This window comes from Chiloscyllium plagiosum, unplaced genomic scaffold, assembly GCF_037043375.1.
Source record: "Chiloscyllium plagiosum isolate Xiang-an unplaced genomic scaffold, Cpla_swu_hap1 HiC_scaffold_10, whole genome shotgun sequence".
Taxonomy (NCBI): Eukaryota; Metazoa; Chordata; class Chondrichthyes; order Orectolobiformes; family Hemiscylliidae; genus Chiloscyllium; species Chiloscyllium plagiosum.
The window spans coordinates 119,094,198-119,106,903 of NW_028270148.1; the positions used below are offsets into that span (position 1 = coordinate 119,094,198).

The 12,706-nt window shown below is 47.5% G+C and overlaps 1 protein-coding gene across 1 annotated transcript in view; it reads left to right on the plus strand.

Annotated features, from left to right (window-relative positions):
* utrn (utrophin) overlaps positions 1–12,706 on the plus strand; it is a 686,012-nt gene that overhangs the window by 232,431 nt on the left and 440,875 nt on the right. The gene's annotated exons all lie outside the window — the stretch shown is intronic.

Below are 12,706 nucleotides of genomic sequence, written 5' to 3' on the forward strand. Positions count from 1 at the left end.
TTTGACCTTCCAAGACTAATTACTTTGCGTTTATCCAGGTTGAACTTCATCTGCCACTTCTCAGCCCAGCTCTGTATCTTTGAGGAGAAAGTGAGGACTGAGATGCTGGAGATCAGAGCTGAAAATGTGTTGCTGGAAAAGCGCAGCAGGTCAGGCAGCATCCAGGGAACAGGAGAATCGACGTTTCGGGCATAAGCCCTTCTTCCAGCAACACATTTTCAGCTCTGATCTCCAGCATCTGCAGTCCTCACTTTCTCCTCAAAGATTTCAACCTACTGCGAATCCTCTTACAAGGATGCCTTCCTTGAAGAAGCTCTCTTCCTCCTTCTACAAAGATTTCAGTGAGTCCCTCTCTCACTGCACCCCCCCAGGTCATCTCCTCTGCACAGAAGCTCTTCAGCCACATTCTCAAACAGACTCGCTACCACAGCCATATCTCCTTCCTCAGCACCTGCCTACGGAACCGACTTATCCCGCATGGACTCCGGACTACGTTCCGACCAACAAAACTTGGACCCAACCAGGACAACCAGTACCTACAACAAATCCGAAGCCTCCAGCAACAGACCTCCCTCCGGATCTTTCGCTCCACGCTTGCAGCCATGCGCCGCTACCTACATTCCCTACCCCAGCTCAGGACAACACTCTCACAGACCTGCAAAGGACCTCTACTGTTCTTCATCCACAGAAGGATCCATAAACTAAACAAACAGTTCTTCCTAGCCATATCGGAAATTAAAGACAGTAAGTACCAAAAACTTTCATGTACTTACCCCCACACTCCGGATTCCTCAACTGTTCCAGAATCTTCCATCGGCCTCCGAAATCAGTCTGGCGCCACGACACACGCGGCCGCTACATCGCCCGCGGCAATAGCTGCCGCTGCCGCCGATGACGTCACTTCCGCCCCCACTGACCTCGCAGCCTCCGCAATCGCCGCCCAGACAACCGCCTCCGCGATCGCCATGAAGACAATAAAAAAGTCCTCATTCCTGAAGAAGGGCTTATGTCCGAAATGTCGATTCTCCTGTTCCCTGGATGCTGCCTGACCTGCTGCGCTTTTCCAGCAACACATTTTCAGCTCAGCTCTGTATCTTGTCAATGTCTTGTTGTCGCCTGCAACGGCCCTTGACACTATCTGCAACACCATCAACCTTGGTGTCATCGGCAAACTTACTAACCCACCGTTTCACTACTTCATCCAAGTCATTTATAAAAACTACAAAAAGTAGAGACCCAAGAACAGATCCCTTTGGGGCACCACTGGTCACCGACCTCCAGGCGGAATACTTTCCATCCACTGCCACTCACTGTCTTCTTTTGGCCAGTCAATTCAGTATTCAGACAGGCAAATTTCTCTGTATCCCATATCTCATAATTTTTCTGAACGAACCTATCGTGGGGAACCTTAACAAATGCCTCATTGCAATCCATATACACCACATCCACTGTTCGACCTTCATCAACTTGTCTCATCACATCCTCAAAGAACTCAATAACACTTGTGAGGCGTGACCTGTCCCTCACAAAGCCTAACCATCTTTAATCAAACTATGTTTTTCCAATTTGTAATAAGTCCTATCTCTCAAAATCCTTTCCAGTACCTTGCTTACCACAGACATAAGACTGACTGGTCTGTAGTTCCCAGGGATTTCCCTATTCCCTTTCTTGAACAGAGGAACAATATTTGCCTCCCTCCAATCAGCCAGTACTACTCCCGTGTAGAGTGAGGATGCAAAGATCATCGCCAGCAGCACAGCAATCTCACTTCCTTGCTTCCCATAGTAACCTTGGATATATTTGGTCCTGCCCTGGGAATTATGTATCTTGATGCTTCCTAGAATTTCCAGCACATCCACTTGCTTAATATCAGTCTGTTCAAGCCTATTAACCTGGTCTATGGTGTTCTCACTATCAACAAGGGTCCCTTTCTGTCGTGAATACTGAAGCAAAAAACTCACTTAGGGCTTTCCCTACCGCTTCAGACTCCAGGCACTAGTTCCCTCCACTATTCCTGATCATCTCTACCCTTTCTCTGATCATTCTCTTATTCTTCACGTACATGTAGAACGCCTTTGGGTTTGCCATAATCCTTCCCACCAAGGCTTTTTCGTGCCTCCTCCTTGCTCTCCTTAGTTCATTTTTGAGTTCTTTCCTAGTTACCCTGTAATTCTCTAAGACTGTGCCAGATCCTTGCCTCCTCAACCCTTAAGTAAGCTTCCTCCTTCCTCTTGACGAGAAGCTTCTCTGCTCTTGTCATCCAAGGCTCCTTCACCTTACCGTTCCTTTCCTGTCTCAGTGGGACAAAGTTATCCAACACTTGTGATAAGTGCTCCTTAAACAGCTTCCACATTTCTGTTGTGAATTTCCTGTAGAACAATTGTTCCCTATTTATACTCTCCAGCTCCTGTCTAATAGCAGTATAATTTCCCCATCCCCAATTAAATACCTTCCCTTACTGTCTTTTCCTATCCCTCTCCATGGCTATGTTACCTTTTATTCTGTAACAGGATGAGGACATCACTGGCTGGGCAGCATTTATTGCCCATCCCTAATTGCCCAGAGGGCAGTTGAGAGTCAACCACTTTGCTGTGGATCTGGAATTGCATGTAGGCCAGACCAGGTAAAGATGGCGGATTCCTTCCCTAAAGGATGTTAGTGAACCAGATGGGCTTTTCTGACAATTGGCAATGGATTTGTAGTAGTCATTAGATTCTTAATTCCAGATATTTATTGAATTCAAATTCCACCATCTGCCATAGTGGGTTTTGAACCAGGGTCCCTGGAACATTACCTGGTCTCTGGATTAACAGTCCAGTGATAATACCACTAGATCCTCACCTCCTTGGACATATCTTACAAAATTGGCTCCATCCAGACCATCTGCACTAAGGAGGATCCAATCAATATTGGGGAAGATGAAGTCACCCATAACAATAACTCAGTTACATCTGCACTTTTCCAAGATCTGCTGTCCAATCTGCTCTTCCATCTCTCAGCTACTATTGGAGGGTCTATAGGAAGCACCCAATAAAGTGATTGCTCCTTTCCTGTGACTTCCACCCATACTGACTCAGCGGACAAACCCTTCTCAACAACCTTCTTTTCTGCAGCTGTGATGCCCTTCCTAATTAAGGGTAACTCATTTCAATTGCACAACAACTTTGACATTAGTAGAACAAAGACAATTTACAGCCCAGGAACAGGTCCTTTGGCCCTCCAAGCCTGAGCCTAACCAAATGTACTGTCTAAACCTGTCTGTCAATTCCGAAGCATCTGCATCCCTCTGCTCCCAACCTAATCATGCATCAGTTCAGATGCATCTTAAATGAATCTCTACCTCTACCACCTCTGCTGGCAACGTGTTCCAGATGCCCACCACCCTCTGTGTGAAGTACTTGCCACGTGTATCCCCCTTAAACTTTCCACCTCTCACCTTGAAAACGTGATTTCTCATTATGGAATCCTTCACCCTGGGAAAAAGCTTGTCTCTATCCACCCTGTCTATACCCTTCATGATGTTGTAAACCTCAATCACGTCCCCCCTCAATCTCCTTTTTTCTAATGAAAATAAACCTAACCTACTCAACATCTCTTCATAGCTAGCACCTTCCTTACCAGGTAACATCCTCGTAAACCTTCTCTGCACCCTCTCCAAAGTGTCCACATCTTTTTGGTAATGTGGCGACCAGAACTGTACACAGTATTCCAAATGCGGCCGAACCAACGTACTGTATAATTTTAACATGACTTGCCAGCTCTTATACTCAATACTCCATCCAATGAAGGCAAGCAAAATACATGTCTTCCTGACCACTCTATCCACCTGTGCAGCAACCTTCAGGGTACAATGGACCTGCTCTCCCAGATCTCTCTGTCCATCAACTTTTCCCAAGGCTCTTCCGTTCATTGTCTAATTCGCTCTATTATTAGTCTTGCCTAAATGCATCACTTCACATTTGTCTGGATTGAAGTCCATCTGCCACTTTTCCGCCCAACTCTCCAGTCTATGTATGTCCTCCTGTATTCTTTGACAGTCCCTTATGCTTTCTGCTACTCCACCAATCTTCTTGTCTTCTGCAAACTTGCTGATCGTACCAACAGTGCCCTCTTCCAGATCACTTATGTATATTACAAATAACAGTGACCCCAACACTGACCCCTGTGGAACACCACTGGTCACCTTTCTCCATTTCGAGAAACTCCCTTCAACTACTATTCTCTGTCTCCTGTTGCTCAACCAGTTCTTTATCCACCTAGCTAGAATACCCTCCACACCATGTAACTTCACTTTCTCCATTAGTCTACAATGGGGAACCTTATCAAACACCTTACTAAAGTCCATGTATATGACATAAACAGCCCTTCCTTCATCTATCAACTTGGTCACTTCCTCAAAGAACTCTATTAAGTTGGTAAGGCATGATCTCCCCAGCACAAAACCATGTTGCCTACCCCTGATAAGCCCATTCTTTTCTAAATACAAATTGATCCTACCCCTCAGTACCCTCTCCAGCAACTTTCCCACCACCGACCTCAGGCTCACAGGTCTGTAGTTACCCGGAATATCCCGGGATGGAGAGGGATAAGTGTGCACTGCAGGGCAAGAGTTATAGCTGGGGGCAGGGAAATTATGATGCAGTGAGGCACGACCTAGGATGCGTGGCTTGGAAAAGTAGGCTTCAAGGCATGGGCACAATTGATATGTGGAGCTTGTTCAAGGAGCAACTATTGAGTGTCCTTGATAAGTATGTACCTGTAAGGCAGGGAGGAAAGGGTCGTGTGAGGGAGCCGTGGTTTAATAAGGAATTGGAATCCCTTGTTAAATGGAAGAGGGTGGCCTATGTAAAGATGAGGCGTGAAGGTTCAATTGGGGCGATTAAGAGTTATAAGGTAGCCAGGAAGGATCTGAAGAGAGAGCTAAGAGCAGCAAGGAGGGGACATGAAAAGTCCTTAGTTGGTAGGATTAGGGAAAACCCTAAGGCTTTCTATAGGTATGTCAGGAATAAAAGAATGACTAGGGTAGGAATAGGTCCAGTCAAGGATAGTAGTGGGAAGTTGCGTGTGGAGGCTGAAGAGATTAGGGAGACACTGAATGAATACTTTTCGTCAGTATTCACTCAGGAACAGGACATTGTTGCCGATGTAAATATTGAGTCACAATTAATTAGAATGGACGGCTTTGAGGTATGTAGGGAAGAGGCGTTGGAAATTCTGGAAAGGGTGAAAATAGATAAGTCCCCTGGGCCTGATGGCATTTATCCTAGGATTCTCTGGGAAGCAAGGGAGGAGATTGCAGAGCCATTGGCCTTGATTTTTATGTCCTCATTGTCTACAGGAATAGTGCCAGAAGACTGGAGGATAGCAAATGTGGTTCCCTTGTTCAAGAAGGGGAGTAGGGATAACCCTAGTAACTATAGGCCGGTGAGTCTCACTTCTGTTGTGGGAAAAGTCTTAGAGAGAATTGTAAGGGATAGGATTTATGAACATCTGGATAGGAATAATGTGATCAAGGATAGTCAGCATGGTTTTGTGAAGGGCAGGTCATGCCTCACAAACCTTATTGAATTCTTTGAGAAGGTGACTAAGGAGGTAGACGCGGGTAAAGCGGTAGATGTGGTGTATATGGATTTTAGTAAGGCATTTGATAAGGTTCCCCATGGTAGGCTACTGCAAAGAATACGGAGGTATGGCATTGAGGGTGAGTTGGAGGTTTGGATTAGGAATTGGCTGGATGGAAGAAGACAGAGGGTAGTAGTTGATGGTAAAGGTTCATCTTGGAGTGCAGTTACTAGCGGTGTTCCGCGAGGATCTGTTTTGGGACCATTGCTGTTTGTCATTTTTATAAATGACCTGGAGGAGGGGCTAGAAGGTTGGGTGAGCAAGTTTGCGGATGATTCGAAAGTTGGTGGAGTTGTTGACAGTGAGGAAGGATGTGTCAGGTTACAGCGGGATATAGATAAGTTGCAGAGCTGGGCAGAAAGGTGGCAAATGGAGTTCAATGTAGCTAAGTGTGAGGTGATTCACTTTGGTAGGAGTAACAAAAAAATGGGGTACTAGGCTAATGGTCGGATACTTGGTAGTGTGGATGAGCAGAGGGATCTTGGTGTCCATGTACACAGATCTCTGAAAGTTGCCACCCAGGTAAATAGTGCGGTGACGAAGGCATATGGCGTACTGGCTTTTATTGGTAGAGGAATTGAGTTCCGGAGCCCTGAGGTCATGTTGCAGTTGTATAAGACTCTGGTGCGGCCGCATCTGGAGTATTGTGTGCAGTTTTGGTCGCCATACTATAGGAAGGATGTGGAGGCACTGGAACGGGTGCAGAGGAGGTTTACCAGGATATTGCCTGGTATGGTAGGAAGATCGTATGAGGAAAGGCTGAGGCACTTGGGGCTGTTTTCATTGGAGAAAAGAAGGTTTAGGGGTGACTTGATAGAGGTATACAAGATGATTAGGGGTTTAGATAGGGTTGACCATGAGAACCTTTTTCCACGTATGGAGTCAGCTATTATGAGGGGGCATAGCTTTAAATTAAGGGGTGGTAGGTATAGGACAGATGTTAGGGGTAGATTCTTTACTCAGCGAGTCGTGAGTTCATGGAATGCCCTGCCAGTAGCAGTGGTGGACTCTCCCTCTTTATGGGCATTTAAGCGGGCATTGGATAGGTCTATGGAGGATAGTGGGCTAGTGTAGGTTAGGTGGGCTTGGATCGGCGCAACATCGAGGGCCAAAGGGCCTGTACTGCGCTGTATTTTTCTATGTATTCTATGTTTTTTATGTACTACCCTTCTTGTATAGGGGGACAACATAAGCAACCTTCCAGTCCTCCGGCACCTCATCTGTATTTAAGGATACCACAAAGATATCTGTCAGGGACTCAGCTATTTCCTCTCTCACCTCCCTCAGCAACCTGGGATAGATCCCATCCGGTCCTGGGGATTTGTCCACCTTAATAACCTCTAGCCTGCCCAACACATCTTCCCTACTTACGCCAACGTGATCCAGACTCATCAAACTTCTGTCTCTAATCTCAAGATTCATGTTCCTCTCCTCAGTGAACACTGATGCAAAATGATCATTCAGTTCTCTGGCACTGAGCCTGACACTGTGGCCCAGAAGGGAAGGGGGCAGAACAGAAAAGCGCTAGTGGTAGGAGATTCGATTGTTAAAAAAATTGACAAGAGATTTTGTGGTCAGGATCGGGATTCCTGGAAGGTTTGTTGCCTCCCTGGTGCCAGGGTCTGGGACGTCTCCGATCAGGTGTATAAGATTCTGAAAGGGGAGGGCGAACAGCCAGAAATCGTGTAACATATTGGCACAAATGATATAGCCAGGAAAAGGATTGAGGATATAAAAAGTGATTTCAGGGAGTTAGGGTGGCAGCTGCAGAGCAGGACGAACAGAGCAGAGTTCTCGGGTTTACTACCGGTGCCACGAGATAGCGAGGTGAGGAACAGGGAGCGGGCGCAGCTTAACACGTGGCTGCGCAGCTGGTGTAGGAGGGAGGGCTTCAGATATGTAGATAATTGGGATGCCTTCTGGGGAAGGTGGGACCTGTACATGAAGGACGGGTTGCACCTGAACTGGAAAGGGACCAGATGTCCTGGGTGGAAGGTTTGCTCGAGTTGTTCAGGAGGGCTTAAACTAGTATGGCAGGGGGGTGGGAACCTGAGCCATATACCGGAGGTGAGAGTTGATGGAGATGAGGCAATAGCAAGAGGTAGCGCAGCCAGTGGGAAGGAATTTACTGGGAAAGAACCAAGGGATCGGTTAAAGTGTATTTGCTTTAATGTAAGGAGTATCAGGAATAAAAGTGATGAGCTTAGAGCATGGATCACTACCTGGTGCTATGATGTTGTGGCCATGACAGAGACGTGGGTTTCTCAGGGGCAGGATTAGTTGCTGGGTTCCAGGGATGTTCCAGGGTTTAGAACATTTAAAAAGAGTAGGGAAGGGGAAGAAGATGAGGAGGGTATAGCACTGCTAATCAGAGAGGGTATCACAGCTACAGAAGTTACCATTGTCGAGGAGAGTCTGCCTACTGAGTCAGTATGGGTGGAAATTAGGAACAGTAAGGGAGCAGTCACCTCATTTACAGACCCCCCAATAGCAGCAGGGAGATTGAAGAAAGCATAGGTCGACAGATTTTGGAAAAGTGTGAATGTAGTAGGGTAGTTGTAATGGGTGACTTTAACTTTCCCAATATTGATTGGAAACTCCTTCGAGCAGATGGTTTGGAAGGAGCTGTTTTTGTAAGGTGTGTTCAGGAGGGTTTCCTAACTCAGTACATTGGCAGGCTGACGCGGGGAGAGGCCATTTTGGATATGATGCTCGGCAATGAGCCGGGGCAGGTATCAGATCTTGCGGTGGGAGAGCATTTTGGGGATAGTGCCACAACTGCCTCACATTCTATGTAGCTATGGAGAAGGAGAGAAGCAGGCACAATGGGAGAATATTTAATTGGGGAAAAGGAAACAATGATACTATCAGAGATGCGTTGGGAAGCATGGACTGGGTGCAATTGTTCCATGGAAAGGGCACTATAGACATGTGGAGACTGTTTAAGGAATAGTTGTTGCGAGTGATGCACAAATGTGTTCCTCTGAGACAGGCAAGAAGGGGTAAGATAAAGAAACCTTGGATGACAAGAGCGGAGGAGCTTCTTGTCAAAAGAAAGAAGGCAGCTTATGTAAGGTGGAGGAAGCAAGGGTCTTACTCGTGCTCCCACGAGGAGGTTGAACAGTTCATCCACTACACCAACACCTTCCACCCCGACCTCAAATTCACCTGGACAGTCTCGGACTCCTCCCTCCCCTTCCTAGACCTTTCTGTTTCTATCTCGGGCGACCGAATCAACACGGACATCTACTACAAACCTACCGACTCCCACAGCTACCTGGACTACACCTCCTCCCATCCTGCCCCCTGTAAAAACGCCATCCCATTCTCCCAATTCCTTCGTCTCCGCCGCATCTGCTCCCAGGAGGACCAGTTCAAAATACGTACAACACAGATGGCCTCCTTCTTCAAGGACCGCAATTTCCCCCCCGACGTGGTCGACGGTGCCCTCCACCGCATCTCCTCCACTTCCCGCTCCTCCGCCCTTGAGCCCCGCCCCTCCAACCGCCACCAGGACAGAACCCCACTGGTCCTCACCTACCACCCCACCAATCTCCATGTACAGCGCATCATCCGCCGTCACTTCCGCCACCTCCAAACAGACCCCAGCACCAAGGATATATTTCCCTCCCCTCCCCTATCAGCTTTCCGTAGAGACCACTCCCTCCGCGACTCCCTTGTCAGATCCACACCCCCCACCGACCCAACCACCACTCCCGGCACCTTCCCTTGCAACCGCAGGAGGTGCAACACTTGCGCCCACACCTCCCCCCTCACTTCTCTCCAAGGCCCCAAGGGAAACTTCCATATCCGCCACAGATTCACCTGCACCTCCACCCACATCATCTACTGCATCCGCTGCAGCCGGTGTGGCCTCCTCTATATTGGGGAGACAGGCCGCCTACTTGCGGAGCGATTCAGAGAGCACCTCTGGGCCACCCGGACGAACCAACCCAACCAACCTGTGGCACAGCATTTCAACTCCCCCTCCCACTCCACCGAGGATATGCAGGTCATTGGACTCATCCACCGCCAAACCACAACAACCCGATGGTCGGAGGAGGAGCGTCTTATCTTCCGACTGGGAACCCTCCAACCGCAGGGGATGAACTTGGACTTCACCAGTTTCTTCATCCCCCCTCCCCCCACCCTGTCTCAGCCGGATCCTTCCAGCCCGGCACCGCCTTCCTGACCTGCAGTCGTCTTCTTGACCTCTCCGCCTCCACCCTACTCCGACCTATCACCCTCACCTTGACCTCTTTCCACCTATCACATTTCCAACTCCCCTCCTCCAAGTCCCTCCTCCCTACCTTTTATCTTCTCCTGCTGAACACTCTCTGCTCATTCCTGAAGAAGGGCCTGTGCCCGAAACGTCGAATCTCCTGTTCCCTGGATGCTGCCTGACCTGCTGTGCTGTTCCAGCAATAAAGTTTCAACTTTGATCTCTTGCTCAGCTCTTGAGGATTACAGGCAGGCGAGGAAGGAGCTCAAAAATGGTCTGAGGAGAGACAGGAGGGGGCACGAAAAGGGCTTGGCAGGAAGAATTAGGGAGAATCCAAAGGCATTTCACACGTATGTGAGAAATAAGAGAATGATCAAAGAAAGAGTAGGGCTGATCAGGGCTAGCATAGGGAACTTGTGTATAGAGTCTGAGGAGGTAGGGGAAGCCTTAAATGAGTTTTTTGCTTTTGTCTTTACTAAAGAAAAGGACCTTGTAGTTAATGAAACCATTGAGGAGCAGGTAAGCATGCTGGAACAGGTAGAGATTGAGGAAGCTGATGTGTTGAAAATTTTGACAAACATTAAGATTGACAAGTCGCCAGGGCCAGGCCAGATTTGTCCTCGGCTGCTTTGGGAAGGGAGAAATGTGATTGCTTCGCCGCTTGCGAAGATCTTTGCATCCTCGCTCTCCACCGGAGTCATACTGGAGGACTGGAGGGAGGCAAATGGAATACCTCTCTTCAAGAAAAGAAATAGGGAAATCCCTGGCAATTACAGACCAGTCAGTCTCACGTCTGTCGTCTGCAAGGTGTTAGAAAGGATTCTGAGGGATAGGATTTATGACCATCTGTAAGAGCATGGCTTGATTAAGACAGTCAGCATGGCTTTGTGAGGGGCAGGTCATGCCTCACAAATCTTATTGAGTTATTTGAGGATGTTACTAGACAAGTTGATCAGGGTCGAGCGGTGGATGTTGTATATGTGGACTTCAGTAAGGCATTTGATAAGGTTCCCCATGGTAGGCTCGTTCAGAAGGTGAGGAGGAATGGGATACAGGGAAATTTAGCTGTCTGGATACAGAATTGGCTGGTCGACAGAAGACAGCGAGTGGTAGTGGAAGGAAAATATTCTGCCTGGAAGTCAGTGGTGAGTGATGTTCCACAGGGCTCTGTTCTTGGACCTGTACTCTTTGTAATTTTTATTAATGACTTGGATGAGGAGATTGAAGGCTGGGTTAGCAAGTTTGCAGACAACACAAAGATTGGAGGTGTCGTTGACAGTATAGAGGACTGTTGTAGGCTGCACCGTGACATTGACAGGATGAAGAGATGGGCTGAGAGGTAGCAGATGGAGTTCAACCTGGATAACTATGAGGTGATGCATTTTGGAAGGTCGAACTTGAAAGTTGAGTACAGGATTAAAGACAGGATCCTTGGCAGTGTGGAGGAACAGCGGGATCTTGGTGTGCAGGTACATAGATCCCTTAAAATTGCCACCCAGGTGGACAGGGTTGTTAAGAAAGCATATGGTGTTTTGGCTTTCATCAACAGGGGAATTGAGTTTAAGAGCCGTGAGATCTTGTTGCAGCTCTATAAAACTTTGGTTAGACCGCACTTGGAATACTGTGTCCAGTTTTGGTCGCCCTATTATAGGAAAGATGTGGATGCTTTGGAGAGCGTTCAGAGGAGGTTTACCAGGATGCTGCCTGGAATGGAGGGCTTATCTTACGAAGAGAGGTTGACTGAGCTCGGACGTTTTTCATTGTAAAAAAGAAGGAAGAGAGGGGACCTAATTGAGGTGTACAAGATAATGAGAGTTGATAGCCAGAAACTTTTTCCCAGGGCAGAAATTGTTAACACGAGGGGTCATAGTTTTAAGCTGTTTGGCGGAAAGTAAAGAGGGGATGTCAGAGGCGTGTTCTTTACGCAGAGAGTTGTGAGAGCATGGAATGCGTTGCCAGCAGCAGTTGTGGAAGCGAGGTCATTGGCGATTTTTAAGAGACTGTTGGACATGCATATGGTCACAGAAATTTAAGAGTTCGTACATTAGGTTTACCTCACATGAGGGTCAGTGGTGGGCACAACATCGTGGGCTGAAGGTCCTGTTCTGTGCTGTACTGTTCTATGTTCTAATCTCACCCATTTACTTAGGTTCGACACACAGCCTTCCTTCATTATCCTTTAGTGGACCAATCCTTTCTCTAGTTACCCACTCGCTTCTTATATAAGAGTTAAATGCTTTGGGATTCTCCTTAATTCTGCTCACTAAAGCTATTTCATGACCCTTTTTAGCCCACTTGATTCCTCGTTTAAGACTTGTCCTACTCTTCAGATATTCCTCCAGGGCCTGTTCTGTTCTTAGTTGCCGAGACCTTATGTACGCTTCCCTTTTCCTCTTGACTTGTCGTACAATTTCTCCTGTCATCCACGGTTCACGAATCTTGCCCTTCCTGTCTTTTGCTTTCAATGGGACATGCCTATCCTGCACTATCTTTAACGTATTTTTGAAAGCCTCCCACATATCAAATGCAGACTTCCCTTCAAATCGCTGTGTCCAATCCACATTTCCGAGTTCCTGCCTAATTTTGATATAATTGGCCTTGGCCCAGTTTAGTACTCTTCCCTTAGGACTACTCTCATCTTTATCTGCGAGTGTTCTAAAACTTACAGAATTGTGGTCACTGTTCCCAAAGAAATCCTCCACCGCAACTGGCTCATTCCCCAGTGCCATGTCCAATATGGCTCTTTCCCTTGTCGGACTATTGACATACTGCGCTAGAAAACTCTCCTGGGCGCTTCTTACAAATTCTACCCTGTCCAGACCTCTGAGACGCTAAGTGTATCCCAGTCAGTGTTGGGAAAAT